Here is a 24112-nt window from a genome sequence, read left to right as displayed (position 1 = left end):
AACGTCACGAGTGACGAAAGGCAGAGCACCAATCAAGATTGGAGTAGTTCCATTACAGACTCCAGACGTGTCATGCCGGAGGCATTCCCCAAAGTGTCGAGTATCGACGCAGCGTCTCGTTCCCTACTCAGGGAACGAGGGTTACGATAGTAACCCGAGACGTTTTCTTTTCAAGAATTTTTTTTTTTTTTCATTGAGGGTTTTTTCTTCATTATGATTTTTGGATAAATGTTTTACTTTATGCACTGCAAAAATATACAGTATATTGCTCATCACAGAAGAGGTGTATTCGAGTCATTGTATGTATGAACTACATTTTTTTAATTATATTTTTTGTACAAAAAAGTGTGTCACGTCAATGATCCAAATTTACTGTATAAGCTTAACTTAGTGTTTAGCTTAACTAAACACTTTTGCCAAGAATGTTCTTACTATAACAATGTCCTCATAAATTAACTGTTCTTGTGTGAGCGGGAAGCCTTACTTCCAATTTTAGACCTCTCTAATGGAAATTCCTGATATGACAAATTGTGTTTAATCAGCATGTAAAAATAGAAATGTTTTGGTTGTGATGTAATCTAATTGTAATATTCTTTACAGCAATTCACCCCGGTCTTGGCTGCATGCACCTCTTTGAGTGCTTGATTTACATTGGCAATAAATCAAATCCCACTCCTGATTAAGTTCAGAAAAATCCAACTAAAAATAAGCAGCTTTGAGTGACTTGCCCTGGTCAGTATCATAAAGTCAAAACAGCCTTCACCAATATGAGACATTCCAGAGTTTTACAGTGATATCGGTTTTCCTGTTTTACACCCGTGCCGAGTTAAAGACACAAAAAGCTGATGAAAATACAGGAAATAGACCCAGTCAGAGTTGAGGGTTTTGCGGCTTGTGGAATTGTAACTCTTGCCAAAATGTAAATATACATGATCTGGATTATAATTTTTGGCTCATACAGTATGCAAGAAATTTTGAAAAAATCAGAATGTGTGCAGAACGCTGTAATCACGCATGCAGACCAGTCAGTCTTTTCTGATTTTAAATACGTAGTGTTCGAGTAAACAGCACTCATGACTATTGATATGAGGTGTTCACTGAACGATTCAAAGCTCATTGTCTGCACTTCTCCTTAAAGTTAGATGTTTGCATACCCCGCCTACCAAGCCGACTGTTTCCCTACGCTAACGCAGAATGCTTGTAATTACACTGAACTCTTCTGACAAATGCATTTCTTGTAACCTCTCTTCCAATTTCCCACTTGCAACATAAATTAATCATATTACAATTGAACGAGCTGTCTGCTTAATACGCTCATTTTTTTCCCTCCATTTCACCGTTGCTTTGCAACACATCCGTCTCTATGATTATTTCAACTGGTGCCAGCAAATGACTGTGACCTCTTTAATTTGGCCTGTGATGAGGGCCCCTCCAATTCTCCACAGTCCCCTTTTAAAGCACAAAAAAAGTAGAGAGTGAAAGCAATGTTGTTGCCATGGCTACCTGCTGGCAGCCTCCTCCGTGTACCGAAAGCCCCCACAATGAACAGCACTGGCTGTTCCCAACCCTGAGCCTGGGTGGGAGGGGTGGAGCTGCTTGGAAACAAGGGGAGGTCTCTCTTCAACCAAACCAAGGCTGCTGGCTGGGGAAAGAGCAACAAAAGGTTCAACACAAACCCAATGCTCTCCCTTGTGTCTGTGTGGCTGGGTGATGTGCGCGCTCTGTATACAGTATTTGGCCGCTCAGATGATGCCAGGGGCTGTTATCGGTTCTCATGACAGGTTGATTAGCGCTGCATTTACATTCAACTCTGCTGAAACTCCCAAAACAAATCCTTATGAAAACTGCCCATAGTTCTTGCATAGCAACTATAGTCAGGGTCCGAAATTAACACCCGCCAAGTGCCAAATGCGGGTAGATTTTCCTTTTGGCGAGTACATTTCAAAAGGCTATCCGCCCCACTGGCGGGTGAATGTTCATACCAAAATAGTAATTTAATAAAATGTTTATTACAATTGCATTTTGTAATGTTATAAAATATCTGCATGATGGCTACGGACATGACGGAGTTGTTGTGTTTGCGGGATGGGAATTGAAAACCGGTTCCTCTCGAGAACTGGTTCTAAGTTTTATGAACCATCGATATTGTATGCCCTCGAAGTTAACGAGTACTCTTATCGATGCTCCTGCTCCAAAGCGAATTTTTGTCCCGCCATAGTCTTATTTGATCGGTGAGTAATGTAGACGAACTGTGCGTGCGACAGGGCGCAACTGAAGAACGAGCAGAGAGAGAGCCCGGTCGCGTGCGCGCACTCTTTCTCTTCGGAGCCAGGCGAAAGTATTGGCTTCACCGTCTCCTAAGCGCTGTCTTGCTCTCTCTCCCTGGCACATATTAATCAAAATAAATCGACACGATGGTAAAAGGTCGGAAGACCATAGTTTCATGTGAAGGATTCGGATATTTTTCCTGAATTTACCGCTGGGTGTGAATTGTGCTAAAATACCTTATCTTCTCTGAAAAGCGTTCCGCACATTTAGCTGACACAAGCCACACTTTAAATAAACGAATTTCTGGGTTGACACAAATCTTGTGGGATGTCCTAGCTGCCGGGATAATCGCACAATGCGTAGGCTACACATCCGATAATGATACGTCCAATTCGCGAACTAATGACTCGTTTGAACCGATTCATTTTAATGAATGGTTAAAACAACTGATATTTCCAGTCCTTCAGTTACTGATCGGATCAGTCAGAGTAAATGGAGTAAAAAATAGGCAGAGTAAAACTAAATATTTTTTTGAAATAATTATAATATATTTTTATTGCATATATTTGATCAAATATACAATTAATACATTTCATTTGTACAGAACTATTTTCATAGGCACCACCACAAAAATATTATTTTAATGTGTGTAAATTGTGTAATATGTGTGTAAATAAAAGTAAAAATGGAAAATAATAGCCCAGAAATATAATGACAAAAATGTTTAAATATAGCCTATATATAAATTAATGTATATGTGACACAAAAAGGCTGTTTATTATTTTGGCCGGTAAAAAATATGCTTGGCTGGTGGATTTTTTCATCTACCAGTCCCCATGGCAGGTGAGCCAAAAAGTTAATTTCGGACCCTGACTATAGTTGAACTGTGGTATTTGTGTTAATACCACAGCAGGTAAAACCATGCAGGAGTCCTTATTGCAATGCTTAGACCCAAAGTAACTATGGTTTCTGCAGTTAGTGTTACTAATACTTCCTATAGTAAAACCAAGGTTAATGTTTTATAACATTAGCATGTTATTAGCATGCTGCTAAGCTAGAATACATAATACGCATATATTTGGTTAAACAATCAATACTTTATAGCACTTAAGGTGTGGTCACATTTACCATTGTTCAGATAATTTTCTTGAGCAAAATCGATTTCAATTCAATTCAAATTTATTTGTATAGCGCTTTTCACAATACATATAGTTTCAAAGCAGCTTTACAGAAAGTGCATTTCAGAAATGTACTGAGAAAAAATACAGTTAGTTAATCATGTATTAATTTAGGGCATAACATATCGCCGGCGTTCCATATTTAAAAAGGAATCCACACAATTGGGAATTACCCACGCAGATTTCACAACACGTTCAAATTGTTTCTCTGCGTTGACCTGCCTGGTTTGAAAGTGACTTCTATCATCATGAGCTGTAGTCCATACATCGCTACACTATTGGTGATAATAGATGAAGACAATAGACATGACCACACCTTTAGTCTGTTGCAGTAAATTCTGAATATGCCTTCTTTGCAAAGGGCATATGTGATCCTGTCTTAGAATATGACTAAAACAAGGTATCTGGAAGCATAATTACAATGACTACCATTGAAAGCATTACTGTGATGCCTTAAGCAGCTGCCTTGGTAGAGAGTCCACTAGGTTTCGGAACATAGCATTTATCTCAAACCTTGCTAGCAAAATTAACCACTGTAGCCTGTGAAATTTCCAAAAAGAAGAGGAAAATGACGGAATGACTGTAGATTATTTATTAATGAAGTTGGGTAGTCGTATCTACGCCCATCGCAATGCTCAGGTGACTTTGGTAGCAGTTTGCTGGGGGTTAAATGTCAGCCCCGCCTTTGCTAAGTCAGACCCTGTGAGGGAAAACGATCCAGGTAATGGATCTGAGCGGAGATCACATAATACCCAGCCTGGACTCTGAGAACACATCGCTCTCGCTTGATACTTTCACAGCTGTCCTTTGCAAAGGTCCATTTCTCCAGTAGTTTTGTGTCTTTGTACATATCCATGAACATCAGCTGTTATCTATATAGTGTGTGTTTGTGCCTGTGTTGGTAGTTGCCCACAGTGTGCACACTTCTTCCTTCTGCAGATGCAGTTGCTATTGGACACAGAGGAGGTAGTGGTGGTGTTTAGGCAGCCGCCCCCGCTCCTGCTCCTGCCCCTGCCTCTGCTTCTGCCCCGCGGTGATGCGCTGACCTTGGCCACAGCACATAGATGCAGACCCGATTCAGTCCCTGCAGCCACACCAGCCAGAGCCCCCTCTTTCTGTGCAGGTGGACACACACAAACACACACAGTGCCTCCTGAAGAGCCCTTGCCCCCGAGCATGCACAGGTCATGTGCTTCTGAACTCCACACTGAAGAACATTTACTGGAATAATACACTTGTTAGCTAGAAAAAGACTGCCTGGTTAAGCACAGACTTCACGCAAAGAACATTTCAAATGCCTTCATACTAGTTAAAGAAAAAAAAAACAATTGACCCCAATAAGTCCCTGATCCTGTTTTTACAGGCATTCTATGGTTTGTGGTCCTTTCTTGGATTGCTGTGGTCAAATTGGTGGATATTTCACTGTAAACCTTCTATAATATTTGAAAGAACTAAATTTCTAGATTTTAATAAACAATATCTTATAAAATCTATAAAATATATGTCGATAACGAAGATAAGCTGTGGACTTTTTTACTCAATATGGATTGATCTAACAGCCTATCACACACCAGAAATAAACGCGACAACAGCCAATCAGTGCATGTCGCAAATAAGTGATCTCTGCGTGTTACTGTGTGAATGAACGGCGTGGTTTCGTCTGATACACAAACTCACACAAATGTGATGCTCACGGCATTTTCAGCATCTGCCATATGTAAGCATATGAACACATGAACTTAATCTCCATAGCTGCTCTGAAAAGTCACTTCACAAGCTTTTCACCGTTTTATTTGGGAAAAAAACTAAAAACACACTAAAACTGAAACCAAAACTGAAAGATCTTCACAAAAAAACGTCAGAATAAAAGCGTCGGTTTAACTCTGAGAAATTATGACAAAATGTATCACTTATGTATACTAGAATGTACTTCTCAAAGTAGTAATAGTAAAATTATTATTTCTAAGGAATATGATACAACCAAGATATGTTGTTCATACATGTTTTAAATCTATAAAGTTCATGTTGTGCAGCATCTTATTTGACAAACAATAAAAAAACAACGTTTTGTTGTAAATTGTTATATTTTCATTTGATTACATTTTAAAAGCTTGTTTAAAGTTTCTATAAATTTCTATAAAATCATAAAACAATAAAATGCATTTCATGGGGCCCTAAATTAAAAGGTATTCTGTGGAGTTGAATTGTAAACAAACACGTTTACATGTTTACATTCATTCTCAAGGTATAACAAATATGTGGAAAGCATTTCCTTTCCAATTAATGGTAAATGAATATCGTGATAAATATTGATATCGTATGATATGGAAAAAAAATATTGTGATAATATTTGTGGCCATATTCCCCAGCCTTAATGCTAGGGTGTTGTGAGCGGTTGCCAGGCCATTGCTGGACCAAGTAAGAAAAAAAGCTACAGATCTCTTTTCTGGTCCCCAGATACAGTATGCTCCCTCTTTCAGTGTAAGTATGTGGGATTTTTCACTTGGATTATACTCCGACAGGCTAAAATTGAGAATCCAATCACTTTGGAAAGTAACTTCACACCCATAATTTGAAGTATCTTTTACGTTCATGTTATTTGCCGTAAAGTCCATAACCCAAAAAATGAGCAATAAAAAGTAAATACATGTTAATATTAATAAATATTTCAAAATCATGGCAAATGTATGAAAATGTTTTTTTTGTGTTATAGATCCTAAAAAAGAGTAGTATTTAAAGATTTGAGACTAATCTTGTGTTGAATTAGCATGCCAGTGAGGAAACATGAGCTTTCTGCCCAGAACCGTAGCATGCTGTTCATCACACTTAAGAGATCAGAGCCCATACAAGTGAAGTGACCAGACAGCATGAGGAACACCCTGTTATAAAAAACCCGTCTTTCTCAGATCTTCTGGCTTGATTTGAGCTGTGAACCTCTGAGCATGACCTCATCCACAAAAGTTCCCATATTGTTTTAATAACTGAAGCAGGTCAAATTCATTCAATTGTGTTTAACAGAAACAGCTTATTCTGAATTAATTACAGCTTCTCATCTAACAGATGATGGACCTTACATTAAAAATATCATTTTGCCAGTTAGTTCTCACATGATTCATTTAGGAATTGATTTATTTTTATGAATTAGATCCTTACGTAAAAAAAAATACTATGGCGATACCATACTGTGATTGTGTCAGATGGCAATAACATGGTACTGTAAAATTAGCATTTTTTCATATACCATTTATTTACATGCAGTACTATAGTATAACCATGTTACAAAAAGCATGATGATACCATGCTACTGGATTCAGAATCTAAAACTTTAAAACTGAGAAAGAGTTTTGTCATACGTACATCATTGGTGTTTGATTTGATTAAAATTCAAAGAATATAATCCCCTAATTTTATAATCCCCAAAGAATAGAATTTAGCTGCTAAAGTTACTGTAGATGCTGAACCTACCTCTGTGTAATCTAATTTCTAATCAAGCTGTATTTCACTATTCACTTTGCATCTCTTTGCGAATGATTTCATTTTGAATTGAACAATAAATAGACTCAGACAAAAATCTATTATTGTAGTGACAGTTCTCATTTACAGCAGTAAAGGATGTGCACATAATGTCATGATGTTTATATTCCAGTCAAATTTGACTGTGAAATGGTGTGAAGTAATTCCTTTTCTTGTTCTGCGCAGAACGTACAGGGCAGACTCACAGACAGGGGCAAGTTACCCAGCAGGAGATGCATTTATTGCGCCGCGACGGGTCTCTCATGCAGCCGGGAAATCTGTGTGGCTAATGCGCCATCAACGCATTTCCCAGCTTCTGCACTCTGCCGTAGATCGCTAAGTACTTTGTTTATTGATGGCCCACCATTGCCCTCATCAAAAGCTAGTTCTTCACACTGGGACATTTTGAAGTCACCTCATTGAGTATTTCTGCAGTCATTCTGCTTTTAAACATTAAAAGGTTGTTTGCTCTAGAATACAAAAAAAATCTCCCATGTCATTTTGTTTTCTATTGTGCAGAAGACAAAAGGAGATGTTTAGCATTTGGACCAGAGACAGACAGTTATGGTCTCCATTCGCTTGCATTGTATAGAATAAAGCAGCTTGGATAGTCTGCTAAACATCACCTTTTGTGTTACATCCAAGAGAGAAAGTCATACAGGTTTGAACAGCATGAGAGAGAATAACTTGACATACTATCCCTGAAATGGACCTTGTAGACATGTCTTTTTTAATGGTGAAATAGATTAGGATTGTTGGAGGGATGACAGTCACGTTTATACTTTGAACAGTGCTGGTGGAACGGAAATCTTTGTTCGCATGTAATTTATGGTTGATGTGTAAACGTGTATATATTGGCCTACATGGGCTTGGTTAATCTTATCACCTTACAACAACTGTTTGCCTGCTGTGTAGTTAACCATGGTAAACACGGACATTGTAGCCCAGCTAATCGCCTTGGGTCCTCTCTGTGCCACAGCTGTAATCAAGGGTGTTCACTCTTTTTCTATCTATCTTTCTTCTCTCTCTCCGCTTTGCAGGGGAGCTAAGATGGGGCCATGTTCCCTGGCAGAGTTCCATACACGGCTCACCCTCCCACTGGAACGCCTGATTCCAGTTCAGCCCTTTACAAGACATGCCAGGACCCTTTGTGTGCCAGGCTGGGCTGGGTGTCCGGGCAGAGCGGGACTGCTTCCTCGAGATGTCATTATTGCTGGGTAAATTGCCACTCTTGTCAGAGACTGCAGCTGGGTGGCATAGCTTTTCATAAAGAAGCATCAGGGCTAATCAGCATTAAAAGCATGAGCAGATCGGTATTTCAATGGCCATTTTAGTCAGACACAAGGATACAGGTCTTTGTTTTTTCTTGTGTAATTCACCGGGATGATCTTGTATTGATATGTCTTATACTTAGGTCTTATGACGATATGGGTTGTCGTTTGCGGGAATCAATATTACATCATTCTTTTTAGATCTGAGAAATTTCATCTGCATGTCTCAAGTGCAAAAATATATGATGTGATACACCTTGGTGTTTAAAATTAGTCTATTTAGGTAATGAACTTAGGGATGCCACTATACAGCTTTTAATTGTCAAAGTCCCAAATTCAGGTTTCCATCACATACTGTATGATGAATTTCAAACATGAAAACATAGATAATGCAACATAAATAAGCCATTAAGAGATTTTTTTTTCTGAAAGAGATTAGGTAAAAGCTAACATGGGCAGAGTATTCTTCAAAGCACTATCAACCCCATCAGCTTGTGTGTGCGTGGAACACAAAGTCTATCAGAGATGCAAATTAGCTCTTTTTCCTATACATTAATTAGGATTCCCAGAAGAGCGAATCTGCATCTTGAAAACTGTAGCTGCCTCTTCTATCGCCGAGCCTTTGCAACATTCCCTTGTGCATGCTTTCATAAACAGAAATAAATGGCTTTTAGGATTGAATTTTAGTACAGAGATGCGTTCATAATCTAACGGAGAGCAATGTCTGGTGACTAATAGAAATGGAGCCAATTAAGAGCTGTGTGTGGCAGACTGTTTCTTACTAAAACATCTTGTAATACAGACATGCAATGTACCGCTTTATACGTTAAATGCATACAGAGAAGTATCTTAATATTGTTAATAAATATTTTCAAATATTGGGATAAATGTGATAATTTTTACAGTAGGTCAAAATCTGATTTTCCACATAATTGCCAAATTTACTATTAGTACTAATAGCTATTACTACTACTAATAATAATAATTATTATTATTATTATTACATAAATTATTTAATTATATAAAATACGTTAATTGTTAATTTAATTACATTTTAAAAATAGTTCCATGTTTTCCACTGTTAAGCTCTTTTAATGGTCTGAATTTATATAAAGTAGGGTACTTTTTGTGAGAAAATATACCCCATCTCTCTCTCTCTCTCTCTCTCTCTCTCTCTCTCTCTCTCTCTCTCTCTCTCTCTCTCTCTCTCTTCCCCTTTAAACAGGGAGGTACTCTAGTGTTTCTCCGCTGCCTGTGCTCAGAGACATGTCGGAAACCTCCCACGAGGGGCCCCGTGTAATTCGATGCATGCTGTTAAAGCTTAGAGTATATTGTCTTCTCTTGCTTATGAAGCCTCCACCCACCGGCCCACCCTACATTTAGCGGATCATGTGACCGTGGTAAGTCATTTGCAAGTACAACAGTTCTCTGTGAGCTCCCATTCATTTCCTGAGAACTGCCCTGAGCAGCTGAGAGGAGCAGAGAGGGGAGGGAGTCACACACAGTGAGAGAGAGAGAGAGAGAGAGAGAGAGAGAGAGAGAGAGAGAGAGAGAGAGAGAGAGAGAGAGAGAGAGAGAGAGAGAGAGAGAGAGAGAGAGAGAGAGAGAGAGTGAGAGACAGACAGAGAGGACTGTATAAGGAAGACAGTTTCTGTCGCTCTGCAGCTCCTGGTCAGGTCTGTGTATGTTTTATTCTCTTTTGCTTTTTCTCACTGTTCTTTTTTCTTTTCTTCTTTGAATACTTCTGTCTTGCTTGTTTGTCTGTGCTCCGTGCATCTTGTTCAGCTGTCACTGTGTTGTTACGCCAAATGACAAGTCTGATGCTGTCCAGCCTTCTAAAATAATCGTACAATGCAGGTGGTCAAAAACATGATTAAAAAAAGCATGATGTCATTTTTTTCCCCCTGTTGTCCACCGAGTTTGAAATATGCAGTGCAATGCACAATGCACTGTAAAGTGGTTTGAAGTGTCTCAGTAGAGTTTTATTATTTCTCTGGTTCATTAGGCGTGTGCGTGTTTTTGAGAAGGTTTAGTAAAAAAAAGAAAAAGAAGAAAGACAAAGTGGTTTTCTGGGTTAAATATTGACACACTGTCAGAGTAGTGTATGCGAGGAAAGTGAGCCGGAGGTTTCTGAGCAGCCACTGTTCCACTCTCAAAAAAGTTTCATCCCCCCGTTCGGCATGTAGCCTATGCATGAGCGTAAGTGAGTGCGAGCGCGTATGAGTGCGTTTGCCGATGGCACGTGTATCTCTGAAGCGATGACAGGCTTCCCGGTGAGTGGAGTTACCGTGGTGACAAACTGGGGTAGGAATCAGAGACTCAAGTGGTGGAGGAAGGACAGCGAGGGGGCGGGAGGCAAGCGTTTGTATGTGTGTGCCGGGGTGTTGCATGGGTGGTGTCGTGGATGTCATCTGCTCCTCAAGGAACAGTCATTGGTATTGATGGCTGGCTGTCAGTGGCGGGCTCCTGGTCTGTGGGCTGGCCCGTGGCTGTTCTTTTCAATTACGCCAGACCTGGCCGCAACTGACAGCGAAGGCATTTGTTCACGGAGAGAGTGGAGGTCGATGTGCATTTGTGTGTGTGTAATTGTGTGGAGGTTGGATTCCTTATGTGTGTGTGTACTTTGGTACTGTGTCCTGATCTGTGTGACTCTTCACAGTGCTAATGTTGGTCACTCAGCCTTAAACTGTGAGGCAGCCACTGCTGCTTAAGGCTATTCTGCCACAGAGATTAGGTTATTTAATGCTTTTCTGGTTAAGACCCTTGATTCAGGACACACTGAGTGTATGTGTGTGTATTGCCCAAAACAGTAGTAAACTATACTATTGCTGCTGATACTATATAGGTCATGTTGACCAAAAATGGTATTTAATGGCACTTAGTTACCAATCATTATTGTTGTTATTATTGTATATATTGCTATTTTTTTTTTTGGTTAAAGGTTTGAATAATGCCTCAAATTGTGTGACTTGCTCAGGAGAGTACTAAGTGATTCAATTTCCGTTTTTTACCTGGCAGACCATAAAACGGGTGTGGGAAAAATCTCTTAGATTTAGATTGAAAGAGGGATCTTTGAAGGAGCGTTTCTTTGAGGTGGCCTCTCATGTCTTGGGTCAGCAAGTAACCACCTAGCAACCACACAGAACACCTTAGCAACTGCATAGCAACATACTACAAACCACTCAGAACATCCTTAGCAACCGCAACCAAAGCCCTGGCAACCACCCAGCATACCCTAGCATTGTGGCAGTCAGTTTTGCACAGACAGGGAGCTCTTACATTCTTTAGAGAATCAAATGGATCAGTTTTTTTATTTTAGCATGTCTATGTTGGTGTTCAAATCTACATTTATTTTGGCTTTCATGTTTCAAATGTATCCTATTACAATTTATATATACTGTATATATATATATATACTCTATATAAAATCACTTTTTAGGGTCACAGTTTCGGTATGGTTCGGTATGTGCTATGTTCAGGGGGAAAAAGGTCTACTGTCAAATAAGTCAAATGATAATCCAGGTTTTTCAGGTATCTAATTGTAGTTTCTAGGTATAGAAATTGAATAAGTAATCAAAAGTAAAACAAAATTGCATATAATCTTCACTGTATAAATGAAATAAAGATGAATCATTATTAAAGTTACAGAAGCTATTCAGTCAAGAGTAGTGAGTCATTTTTTTGTCTTTTGTTGTTTGATTAACATTAAAACCAAAGACAGCAGGAATATTAGGCTGCTGTCACTTCAATACATAATTCACGGATCCAGTACACTGATACTGTAGCCTGACGTCGTCATACTCAGATTCTAGTCAGAATATGAGTCTGATACTGCTCCATTGGGCTGTGATTATGGGGCGTTTCAACCGAACCAGGAAAGAAAATGCCTCTGCACTCAATTGGATAGACCTACAACCAATCAGAGCGACGGAGTAGGTGACGTATGTTGAGCGACGCATAGTTGTCAACAGAACGGAAGATGAGTGTAAACGATCTTTGCCGGTGTTGTAAAAATAATTTAAGGATACACGGAGAACTTACTAACACAATCATAATTTTTGAGAGAAATAGTAAAGGTGAATGCATATACGAACAAGTTCTCCGTTTAGGTTTAGAACTCGACAATTGTTGTAAACGAATTCAACCCAAACGCAGTGTGCAGGGATTGGTGACATGGATGATTACGTTACTTTTGATCATCTGTCCATCATCGTATAAAGCCCGCCCTGACAATTTGATTGGTCCAAACAGCTCTGGTTCGAGCATAGTTGCTCCACAACGGATCAAGTCCAGACCGAACTTCCCGACCTCAAATGTTGTGGGCGGGGCTAAGTTCGGCTGGCATCCAGACTACTGATACTGAACACATGCGTTGTCTTTCTTGACTGTTTACGTTCACTTCACTGTGTTTACGACGCTCGAATGTCAAGTTCACAGACATAACCTACTATGTTTGCTAGGATACTTACCAAGACAGGCATGCTGACAATTTGTGTGTGAATTTGTCCGTTCAAGCGCAAGACTCAAAAAAGAAATCAATATTTGCGTGCTGTCTGAGACGCGGCTTTCTGTGTGCGCGCTATTAGGGGTGGCACGGTACATGAAAAAACACCCGAACCGTTCGGTTCGCTTGTCTCGGTTCGGAGCGTGTGTGCGTCTCACGGTTCGACGCATGCGCAATGTAGCCTCGTGCCCGTATGTGACCTCAGACGTGTGTTTCCTTTTCGCACGAAATAAGACGTGTGGACATACATATGAGGCTTGTTCGACTTGAACCGGCGCTGCACAGAGCGATCGGTGAATGACATCAAAGTACCGCGAGAGCGACGGCTCCGTATGCTTTTCAATCACTCTCGCGGTACTTTGATGTCATAAACCGATCGCTCTGTGCAGCGCCGGTTCAAGTCGAACAAGCCAGTAAAGGTGGAGTGTGGAGTGCTGCAGGTCACGTCACGCGTAGAAATGGCAAGTGGGAGAGATAAGGAAGGCTAACGAGGATGCGCCAGCGTCATATAAGTCCGGTGTGTGGGAACATTTTGGATTGAAAAAAATGTATCCTCACTCTCAGGGAATAGAAGCATCGTTGATACCGTTTTTGTGTTGAGGTTGAACTTATGTTTCACTTTATGATTATGGCCTTTGCTATTGCTATAGCCTAATTATAGTAAATTATGTTTCATGTATTTTGACTTATTTAAAAGACAGAGTTTTAAAGGGGTCATATAATGCCATTTTTGTACAAGCTAATATGATTCTTTAGGGTCTAAATTAAAAGTTTGTAATATACTTTAATTAAAAATTCTCATTAGTATTGTAAGAAAACACTTATTTTACCTGGTCAAAAACAGCTCTGTTTTCAGCACGCCGTTTCAGTGCATATGACTTTAAATGATCATGAGCTTTGCTCACTCCGCCCCTCTGTTCTGTGCGTACACCGTTTGTAACACAATAACCATAACGCATTGTTCATTATAAACGTGGGATTATGAATTATATGGAGAACGTCGTACATAGAAAGCATGCAGTAATGTACCCTGAGTGTAAACCTTAGACTCATTCATCGTGACGCGATTTGCAAAGATATAAATATTAATAAAAAGTTTAATAAAACGTTACACTCACTTCAGTTGTTCTAGAGGTTCAGCAGGAACACGAATATCTGGTACCGATCCTTTATTCAGGAGCAGCTACTTAGCAAAACCAGCTTTATACTGATCCTCGTTTATAAAGCAGTCTGCTGAGAAATGATTCGCGCAAACATGAGAGCATTGACGTTGCTCGTGGGGAATATTCCCTTCGAAAACAAAACTCAGCCACTGCGTCTTCAGCGGTTCGGATTTAGGAACATCAAAATGACTGCTGGGTTCCTTATTGCACCCAAGAACAGAACACCACAATCGCTTAGACGCCATTCTGCTCATAGACAGTGCTCCAGCATATCAACAATGACCGCGCCGGTCCGCGCAGACTATGATTGACAGCTGGCTCACGAGCGAGGGCGGGTCTGTGTTGAAACGCGCCTGTCAATCAACAATCGCGGGAGGGGCTTCCGACCGTGTGACGTCACACGGTCGAACGGCTCGATTTGAGGCAGGGGAAAACATATAAGGAGATTAAAACAAAAACACTGGATGGATTTTTATCATTATATGATGGTTGTGTACAGGCACTGCCAACACACATTTCAGTACAATCAACTTGAAAAAGTGCATGTACCATTATATGACCCCTTTAAGAGTTCCTCTCTACACTTAAGTTGGCAGTTTGATAAATGCAAGTTAATTTCAATCTTTGTGTGCTAAAAATGCACATAAGTTCCTGTAGAGATAGTGATACACATTCTCCTTTTTTTGCCAAATAAACGAAAAGCATGTCATCAATATCTTCTCTCTTGCTGTATCAAAATCTCACCTAGCTTTCCTGGGAGATGGTCCCAATAATGTGCTTAAAGTCAAGTCAAATTCAGTTTGTGCGTGATATAAAATTTTTTTTAATACTGTATCCTAAATTGTGGATAATTAAGCTATATATCATATGCTGAAGTACATTTCTGGAGTGTTAAAGATAAAAAAAAACAAAAAACAACAAGAACCGTAGAGAACCGAAAACCGTGACCCTAAAACCGTGATACAAACCGAACCGTGGGTTTTGTGAACCGTGCCACCCCGACGCGCTATATATGTGTAAAGCATGTTGGACACTCTCCAACGTTTAATTTGATTCATTTGATTCAAGTATAATTGTTTGACTCTATGGCCCCTGTCAAAAGTGTATTGGAGGATTTTATCGGTGGCTTCGAGATAGCAATCAGCCAGATAGAGGGCTCAATAATGGGACCCAATAATCACAGGACAGCGTATCTGCTTATCACCTCAGCTTTGCGTTGCGCTGGAGGATTCCATTAAAACGGTCTCTCCAGCCACACAAGATGGCCATGTGGATCGGGAATTAAAAGGTTAGCATCCTTCTGCTCGAAGGAGCTTCACACAGGTGGGCTGGGGATAGTGAATTATTGATGGAACTTGTCTGAGACTGGACACCTTGCTGAAGGGATTATATGGGAAATCCTCAAAAGACACCCCACCCCAGAGGAAGTGGGCAGGGATGAAACCCAAACCCGCCCCATCTGTACCAGGCTCAGCCCAGGGGACTCAGGAATGCCCCTGTGGTCTACATAGCTGTCGGCTCCAGCTGATCAAATGTTCAGCTTTGCCCCCAATCCCGCTTTAGTGACAAACAGCTAAAGAGCACAGCACATTCAGAGCGGACATGTTGAGTTAATGTTGGGTTTGTCACCGGGCCTGTCCAATGACACAGAGAGCGTGTCGGTTTAATGATACCCTTCACTGCACTGATGGATCCAGGTGTGTGTTTTGTGTAGCCAGACTAAACTGAGCGATTCTGTGGTGCATAGTCTGCATACTACGAAATAGTATGAAAAAGAATTTGTCATTCCTTATTGGATCATGACATACAATATGTGTCTGCGCTAAGGCTGGCTTCATGCATGTCTGAGTAAACTGAAGCATGTGACAAAAACAGAGTGTGTTCTTCAATAGAGTAATGACTCATACATGTTTGCCAACTCAGAAAGTAATGTCATGATTGTTTGGTAATACAAGAGGGATGTGGATGCCACTACTCGGTATAATCACTCATTTTCAATTTGATTATTTCCAGATTATTTATTTATTTATAATTAATTAATTAATTATTTCAGAAAACAGTTTCAGTCCATTTTTCATTTTAAATATGTTACAATCATACATTGATTTATTATTTATTTCATGTAAAATTGTGGGCCATTTTCCATTTGCGCCAAGAAAAGGTACAATGTGAGATTATCATTAATATTATTTATCTGTTTCATTACCATTTTCAGTCCGTTTTCTATTTGATATGTTTCTGAAAAAAGGATGGCCTGAGGTAGATTTATTTATTTAACAATTTCAGGCCATTTTCCATTTGATATATGTTTCTAAGTAAGCGGACGATCTGAGATTATCATGATCATTCTTCAACGTCTGTGTTTAGTGCCCATACTAAAACTAACTAAGAGAAGAGTAGGTGAAAGAAGGAATTGTGGGTAACTACGTGGGTCTTATGATCTCTCTCTTTCTCCTCATTTCAACATTTCGCTAAGCTGACAAAATGTTCTAGTGTGTCCTCTAGTGTGTTCAACCCTTGACCCTCTTGTCCAGCCCTGGTTTGTTTACTGAAGCTGTGTGTGGTGAGGGGGGAGGGATGATTGTTGAACACTCTGGCACAGAAAGCAAGACGTGGAATTCTACATCTACTTCAAGTACACATATTATCAATGACACATGTCACTATTCAGTATCAGTAACTCTGGAAATACACTCTTTACACTCTACACCCTTTATTTATGTCATGTATTCAGAGTGGTCTTTATGGCATTAATATCTGTAGGCTACTGATGTTTACATATGCCTCCTTTCAGTTATTAGACATAGTATGGCTCTTCATGACAGTAAGAGAAATCAAAGACGACTAAACCTGCGCTGTACACTATCTATGTGCTGTTCTCTGCCTGTCGTCATGACAACACCGTTAGCGCACCTATCTGCCGTCCCTTAACCTGAGATGACTTTTAGGAACTTAATGGAAAAAAATAGAATCAATATAATCCCTCAAAGCGTAACAATACATCCAGGATTTGTTGTGATTTTTTTAATTGCTCAGTCAGGGGACTCAGAAACCATCAGTGGGACATTCTGATATATGCATGAACTTTGTTAGCAGTTTTAGGTCCAGCGTTCGGGGGGTTGAGAAATTATGCAAACAACATATGGAGTCAATTACGATCCAAAGGCAAAGCACAGCATGCATGGCTCAGCTTTGAGAGACTCGAACGTGAGTCTATGTCATATAGTATAACTTCCCTCCGGCGACTAGCTCGTACCTGGCACTTAATGTTGGATATAAGCAGAAAACGTGGAAAAGTATGGGACGGAAAAGTATACGGAATGGGTCTTTATTTTATTTTATTTATTATTTTTGAAATTTTTTATTATTTTATTTTACACTCTAACAAAAGGTTCAATCTAAGATTGCCCTGAGTATGTATTTATTCGTTTTTTTTTATTAATTAATTAATTTTATTTATTTATTTATTTATTTCAAGATACATTTCTTGCCATTTTTCATTTGATATATGCTCTAAAAAAGTACAATCTGAGATTATCACAATCATAATTTTTTTATGTATTATAATGCCATGAACAACTTTAGGACATTTTCCATTTGATATATGTTAGGTTACAACCTGAGATTATTACAATCATAAATATTTATTTATTTATATTTGTATTATATACACATACATATTTATCTATTTATTTATTTGTCACAAACTATTTTTATTTATTTCTTTATCTGTTTATGCCCAGACTGGGACCTAAATATGGATATTAGCAGAAAACATGGAAAAGTAAACTGAAAAGCAGACACTACATGTGAAGCATGAATACAAACCCAGCTGCTTATTCTATTAAATGAGGCTATGGGTGCCTGAATGGGTCAAATTTCAGGACAAAAACACCCTCATGTGGACTTCCTGTTTTATTTAATGTTCGAGTGAGTTGAACTCTGAATTTTTGCTCTGTAGTTGTTATTTTACTTAATGTGGCAAGAGTGCCGGTTATAGATTTGCAGAGAAAAATCGAGAGTGCAAGCGAATGTGTGCTGTGCTTCGTGCGTGTTGTGATAGTGTGTTTTCTTGTTTGGCACAAATGCCATTGCTCAATCAGAGAGCGTGTGTAGGAGGTTCTACAAGAGGATGTGAGCTGTGTAAATATGCACGTTCTGAAACTGTGAATCTGGGTGAATCTGAAATTGTGAATCTGGGAGATTATTATGTAGGTCCATCCTGTTCACATTTATAGTGTAGGTCCATCCTGTTCCCATTTAACCTACCAAAATTCTGCTGGAGTTTAGTTAGCAAACTAGTAGCAGGTAAGTTTGCGTTCGTGCATTGATACCTGGTCTTGTTTATCTCAAATGTATTTATTTGTGTAGGGGGAGGGGGCCGGGGCCGGTGCTGCAAGGCATTGAAAAGCTACAGAGAGGCGTCTTAAAGAACCTCTTCACCATTAAGGCAGGAGGATGCAGCCAGCCCCCCGAGACATGAGGAGTGGGTTATTGTACTGATGATAATACACTCCAGCACCTCCACCCACAGACCTCCAACCCTCCTCCCATCTACCTCCGCAAACACTTAACAGACTCAATACGTTGTATAACCTGCACTGCTATACATAGTACGACTGCTCTTATTTCCACATGATGTATGGTGAACAGTAGAATGACATGCTATGAATGAAAGGCCTGTAGCTGATCTCCTTAAGCATTGATGGCAGTTGTGTAACTGCAAGTGGCATTCAAGTGCGCATTTCAATTGCTATTATTTACAGAAAATCACCAGTCCTGATACAAAAGCATGTGGTATAACTAGACCTCATTTTCTGAAGAGACTGCGAGTGCTGCTAACCTGTGCTAAGCTAACGACGATGATGCTAAGGTGTTGCCAGGGCATTGCAATACAGTTGCTGAGTGTTTTTTTGGCTCATTGCTATTCGGTTCCTAGGATGTGTTGGGTAATTGCTTACCAACCCTGAATGTAAGCAATACAAGTACTGCTAATTGTTATATTCATTTAGTTACATAATTGATGTTGGCTGGTCAAACATACCACTCTCCTAAATTAATACGGTTAATGCGCATTATTATTGTTGTTGTTGTTATTATTATTATTATAAATACACTACCGTTCAAAGTAAGATTTTTGAATATGTTTATTCCGCAAGGATGCATTAAATTGTTCAAAAGGGACAGTAAATATATTTATGTTACAAAAGATTACGATTTCAAATAAATGCTGTTCTTTTGAACTTTCCATTCATCAAAGTATCCTGAAAAATGTATCACGATTTCCACAAAATAGTGCAGCACAACTGTTTTCAACATTGATAATAGTAAGAAATGTTAGTGAGCAGCAAATCAGCATACTAATAATTATTTCTGAAGGATCATGTGACACATGATGCTGAAAATTAAGCTTTGCCAACACTGGAATAAATAACATTTTAAAATATATTCAAATAGAAAAAAAGAAAGAAAAAAAAACAGTTATTTTACACTGTAATCGTTTTTCACAATATCACTGTATTTTGGTCACATTAATGCAGCCTTGGTGAGCATAAGAGACTTCTTTCATAAACATTAAAACATTTTTACTGAACTTTACTGAACTAACAAACCTTTGAACAGTAGTGTATATCATTTGAATGTACATTTTATAAGCATGCATTAAACATGAGTTTAGATGAGTAAGTCACACTTTACTGCTGTAAGTATAAAGGTGAATATTTGCCCTAAGCGTCTGACAGTGCACAGCACGGGTGTGAAACAGTATTGTTGTTTGCTCATCTGTGTGTGATGTTTTCTTTGGATGGAACTTCTACCTTTCCAGCAAACCGAGCCACCCTGCAGTCCACAGCTGGTACGATCACATATGGCCCTCTTAAAAGTTAGCTTTGGACACCTTTAAATGGATTTACTTGAATGGTGGGGACAGCTGTGAGCGTCTTCTTAGCAGGCGTAGGATTTGAGAGGAGGGGCATTCTTAACTGTCAATCACATCACAAGCAATTGTGGTTGGATGACAAAGGGATGTGCGTTTCTAATGGGGAGAGGTTTTTTTTTTTTCAATTTATGCATAGCCAGAGAATAACCTGGCTTTCTCAAATAGGACTGTTGTACTAGAGCTTATAATTGTAACGGTCAAAAAGTCACACTCTGAGAAAGTGGAGGTTTTTTTAACAGCAGTGACATTGCTGACGGTCAAGACTGTCAATGTATTGGTCACATGTCAGTGACAAGAGTGATTACAATGGGCTGGGTTCATTAAAAGTGGATTAATGGCATGTGAATCAATGTGACATTAACACTACATGACTCCTCGTTAGTCATAATGACTTGTCGAAAGAAAAACAGAGGTTCGATTTTTGACTTCTGTGATTACAGTGCAGCATATACTGTAACACAAGCAGTACTCGTTTTCTGTGGACCGACCCTGTTTTTGATAGCCTGTCCCGGCTGTAGCTGTCCTCAGAAATTTCTCTTTTTATTTTTTATGTGTGTTTTACTGAGATATTGTCCATTACCATAACATACAGTGTGTAATTTCTTTCTTTATTTCTTTTTAAATAATAAGGAAATTTTAGACTAGAACAGAATAAAATCTTTACCTTTATAACTCAAATTCATAAAGGCTGTTAACTGTCAAACTGCTATGTATTACATTGCAATTCAGTATAGGAACTAACTCCCTGTAATGCATTATTTTGGATGTGGGCTGACATCATTGTCCACAAGCATTAGTTTGAAGGGTGAAAATGTGCTGCAGAAGTATAGTCTTTACTGGTGTTACAGGTTACAAGTGTGCGTTGATGGCGTTTTATTATTAATAATTTTAGTATTAATTATATCCTATTTCAGTATTTATTAATATTTTGAATAAGCTTTTTATTTTTATATTTTCAGTTTAAGTTTTAAAAATATTTTTTTTTAAGTTTTAGTATTAGTTTTTAGTGTATTATTTAGTTTATTAGTTATTAGTTTATTAGTTTAAACTAATTAAAAAAAAAATGTTTCTATTTAGCTTTAATTTTTTTTTCAGTTTTAGTCATCTTAGTGCTTCAATTTAAACCTATTTCAGGTAGTTGCCAAAACAACATTTCTAATTGTATTTATAATGTATAAAACAGATGTATGTAACTAGTACATTGCTTGGCATAAGGGTTATTATTTGTTATCAATAAGTTTTTAAAGTTTTGTTGCTGTGTGTTTATTTGATGAAATCTTGCCGGCTATATGTAGTAACCATTTGATAAAAATAAAAAAGCCCCGTGGGTTACAATGGTTTTAGAACACCGCTCCGCATTACGCCTAGCAAAGCCCCTTAGCCGCTCTAAAATCACTGAAAAATACGGCTTCTTGAAGCTTATTCCTCTATTACGGTTTTTAAGTTCAAGTTCTTCATCTAATATTTGTATTTTGTTTTATTTGAGCTTTCAGTTACCAAAAATGATTTTTAACAGTTTTTGTTTTAGTCAACAATACTTCTACTACTAAACTAGAAAGGCCCCCGGTTTTCATTTCAGAAATCTGGTCACTTTACCATACACCAACTGCAGATTTCTGACGTGACACATTCTGAGAAGGAGAGAAAGAAAGCGGAAGCTGTGAGGCATTGCTGGTCAGAGGCAGTTCATTAGCTTTCTTTTCTGAATTGGAGATGAGGTTGGGTTTCCAGTTCCTGTGCAAACTGAGGGCTTGGAGGGAGAAAATATGGAGTAGGAGCAGCATATGAGCACATGCACATTCCTTATTGATCCAGCACAGATCATCATCAGCATTTAAGTCCACCTCTCTCCAGCTAAATCCCTCTGCGGTGACCACTCCGCCCATTCCATACCTCTCGGAGCAATTGAGGTTTTTGTGTCAGGTCTATTTTAAAGCATGGACCACTGAGACCACAGCACTTTAACTAAAGGGGGAAGGGAAGAGGTGTGCTAGCAGTGGCCAGGGTCGCCCCTCGCTTGTGCAGCCTACAATTTCAGATTATAAGTAGTGTGTATGTAACAGCAGATTTCTTTGTATTTAATGTCAGGTCTGGACAATATAAAAAAAAAGAAAGAAAAAAAAAGATATTCTCATTATTTAAAATGTTTAATATATTGTAAGAAAATCTTGTTAAAGTAATCATATGCATGGTTTCCACATCCACATTTCCACAAATTGTATTTTATTAAAATAAAATAATTTTTTTACAAATCTTAAAATCTTTTTATTTTATGTTATTTTAAAGGGGTGGTTGATTATGATTTCACTTTTCTAACTTTAGTTAGTGTGTAATGTTGCTGTTTGAGCATAAACAACATGTGCAAAGTTACAACGCTCAAAGTTCAAAGCAAAGGGAGATACAGTATTTTATTTGAAAAAAATTGCTTTTTAAGGACTATACAACAAACAGCTGGTAGGGACTACACGACATTCCTCCCGGGTTAGTGACATCACCAACCCTAAAATGTACTTAAATCCCGCCCCCGTAACACCATTTATAGATTATCATGACAGAATATGCTAATCAATGACTAGAACATAACTACACATAAGCTACATAAATTCATCAACTAACCATTCAGAAATGTTTTCTGTTGTCACTTCTTCTTGAGTCTCTCCATCTTTCTTACTCCGGTTTGAATATAAAAGGCTAAAAGTTTTTGAAATGTTCAGTGCATGTCTGTGTGAGGTAAAATGACACAAGCTCTTGAAGCTCCGCCCTCTGTGCAGGAGCAGCAGCTTATTTGCATTTAAAGGGACAGACAAAAACGGTGCGTTTTTACTCACCCTCAAAAAACTTTAACATGCTATATAAAAATATCTGTGGGGTAAAACTTCACATACACACTCTGGGGACATCAGAGATTTATTTGACATCTTGTGAAAAGGGCATTATACCACCCCTTTAAAACTCAGTGTTGCATAATTTAATGTCGCCAGCAAAATCATTGCAAATATATTGTAAATATTCAATACATCGCCCAGCCCTATTTCTACTCTACGCTACTGTTAAAACAGTATGACACTGCAGTAAGATGGATATACAGTAGAGACAATAGTATACATTATGTGTGAGAACTAGGGTGAATTGGAAATTCATGAGAAATATTTCAGAGGTCATAGAAAGATTTGGCTGAGGAACCTCAGCTCAGGAAGCCAGACAGGTTTACGAGAACCTGCAAAACCACGTGAATAATAAAAAAAAAACACCCCAAAAAACAATGCCTTTGCTTTAGCTGTAAAGACGCCCCTTTGCCGAGTTGAAAGCCCATCACTCTGCATCCTGATACTTCAAACTAAATAGCTAAGCTGTGACTAAATGTCTCATGGGTGCGTTTAGCGAAACTAATCCCTTTAATTCGGTTTTCAGAAACTTTGACAGATTTTCAGCTGAAAATGCTGATCAGGACCAGCTGATCAGGATGCAAGTCAAGTCACCTTTATTTATATAGCACTTTTTACAATACAGATTGTTTCAAAGCTTTACAGTGATAACAGGAAAATAATGCAACAGAGTTTGTTTCTGCTGTACAGCAGATCTAGAAAATAACATCATAGTCCAGCTTAAGTAAGTTCAGTGATGGTTCATTTTTGTTGTAAAAAAGTTATTAATTTAGTTTATTTATATATATATATATATATAGCCGCTCTGAAGAAAACAGTGATGTCATCGTCCAGCTCAGTTCAGTTCTCATTTAATGGTGTCAATGTAGGCAGATCAATAATATTGTTGAATATTATGATATCGTCAGATATCCTTCTGTGTAAATAACTGTGTAGGTGATGCATTAAAAAACAGTTCATTTTAAAATATTAGCATTAGTATTTTTCTTAGCGTTACATTCTGCTGTATGGATTCCACTAAACATTAATTTTAGATGTTTTTATTTTCATTTGTTTTAAAAAGCATGAGTGAAGAATGGACTCTGACCTCTCTTTTCTCCTTTACTCCCTTTTACACAACTCATGACCTCTCACCCCCATAGCACTGACCAATCAGTAAAATAAACCTGGCTGATACTTTATCTCGTAATATTATAGGAAAGGATTTGAGAATAATAGTTTTATGCATGTGTTTTAAATCATACGGGAAGTTTTTATACCAGATTTCATCTCTTTTCTAAATTTCAGAGGAAATGAATGGTTTAATTAGGCATGATTTTTCTTGCTCCATTAGAAACGTACAACCGTACCAAAGTTTGACTGTGTGCAGCTTTTTATATGCGAGTAGTGCGG

General features: G+C 38.5%; 1 protein-coding gene across 2 annotated transcripts in view; it reads left to right on the top strand.

The window, feature by feature from the left end:
• The first annotated feature begins 9493 nt into the window (after positions 1-9493).
• The window catches only part of klf12b (Kruppel like factor 12b), a 44469-nt gene continuing 29850 nt past the window's right edge, over positions 9494-24112 (top strand). The window contains exon 1 of one of the 2 annotated variants that reach the window (XM_056260655.1): positions 9494-9630. The gene's annotated coding sequence lies outside the window, so the exon portion shown is untranslated. Of the gene's footprint in view, positions 9631-9669; positions 9907-24112 lie in introns of those variants that run through there. The other variant, XM_056260654.1, reaches the window with a different exon arrangement.

This window comes from Rhinichthys klamathensis, unplaced genomic scaffold (genome assembly GCF_029890125.1).
Source record: "Rhinichthys klamathensis goyatoka isolate OS25496 unplaced genomic scaffold, OSU_Roscu_1.1 h1tg000177l_1, whole genome shotgun sequence".
Lineage (NCBI taxonomy): Eukaryota > Metazoa > Chordata > Actinopteri > Cypriniformes > Leuciscidae > Rhinichthys > Rhinichthys klamathensis.
This window is presented reverse-complemented; position numbering and strand designations above follow the sequence as displayed.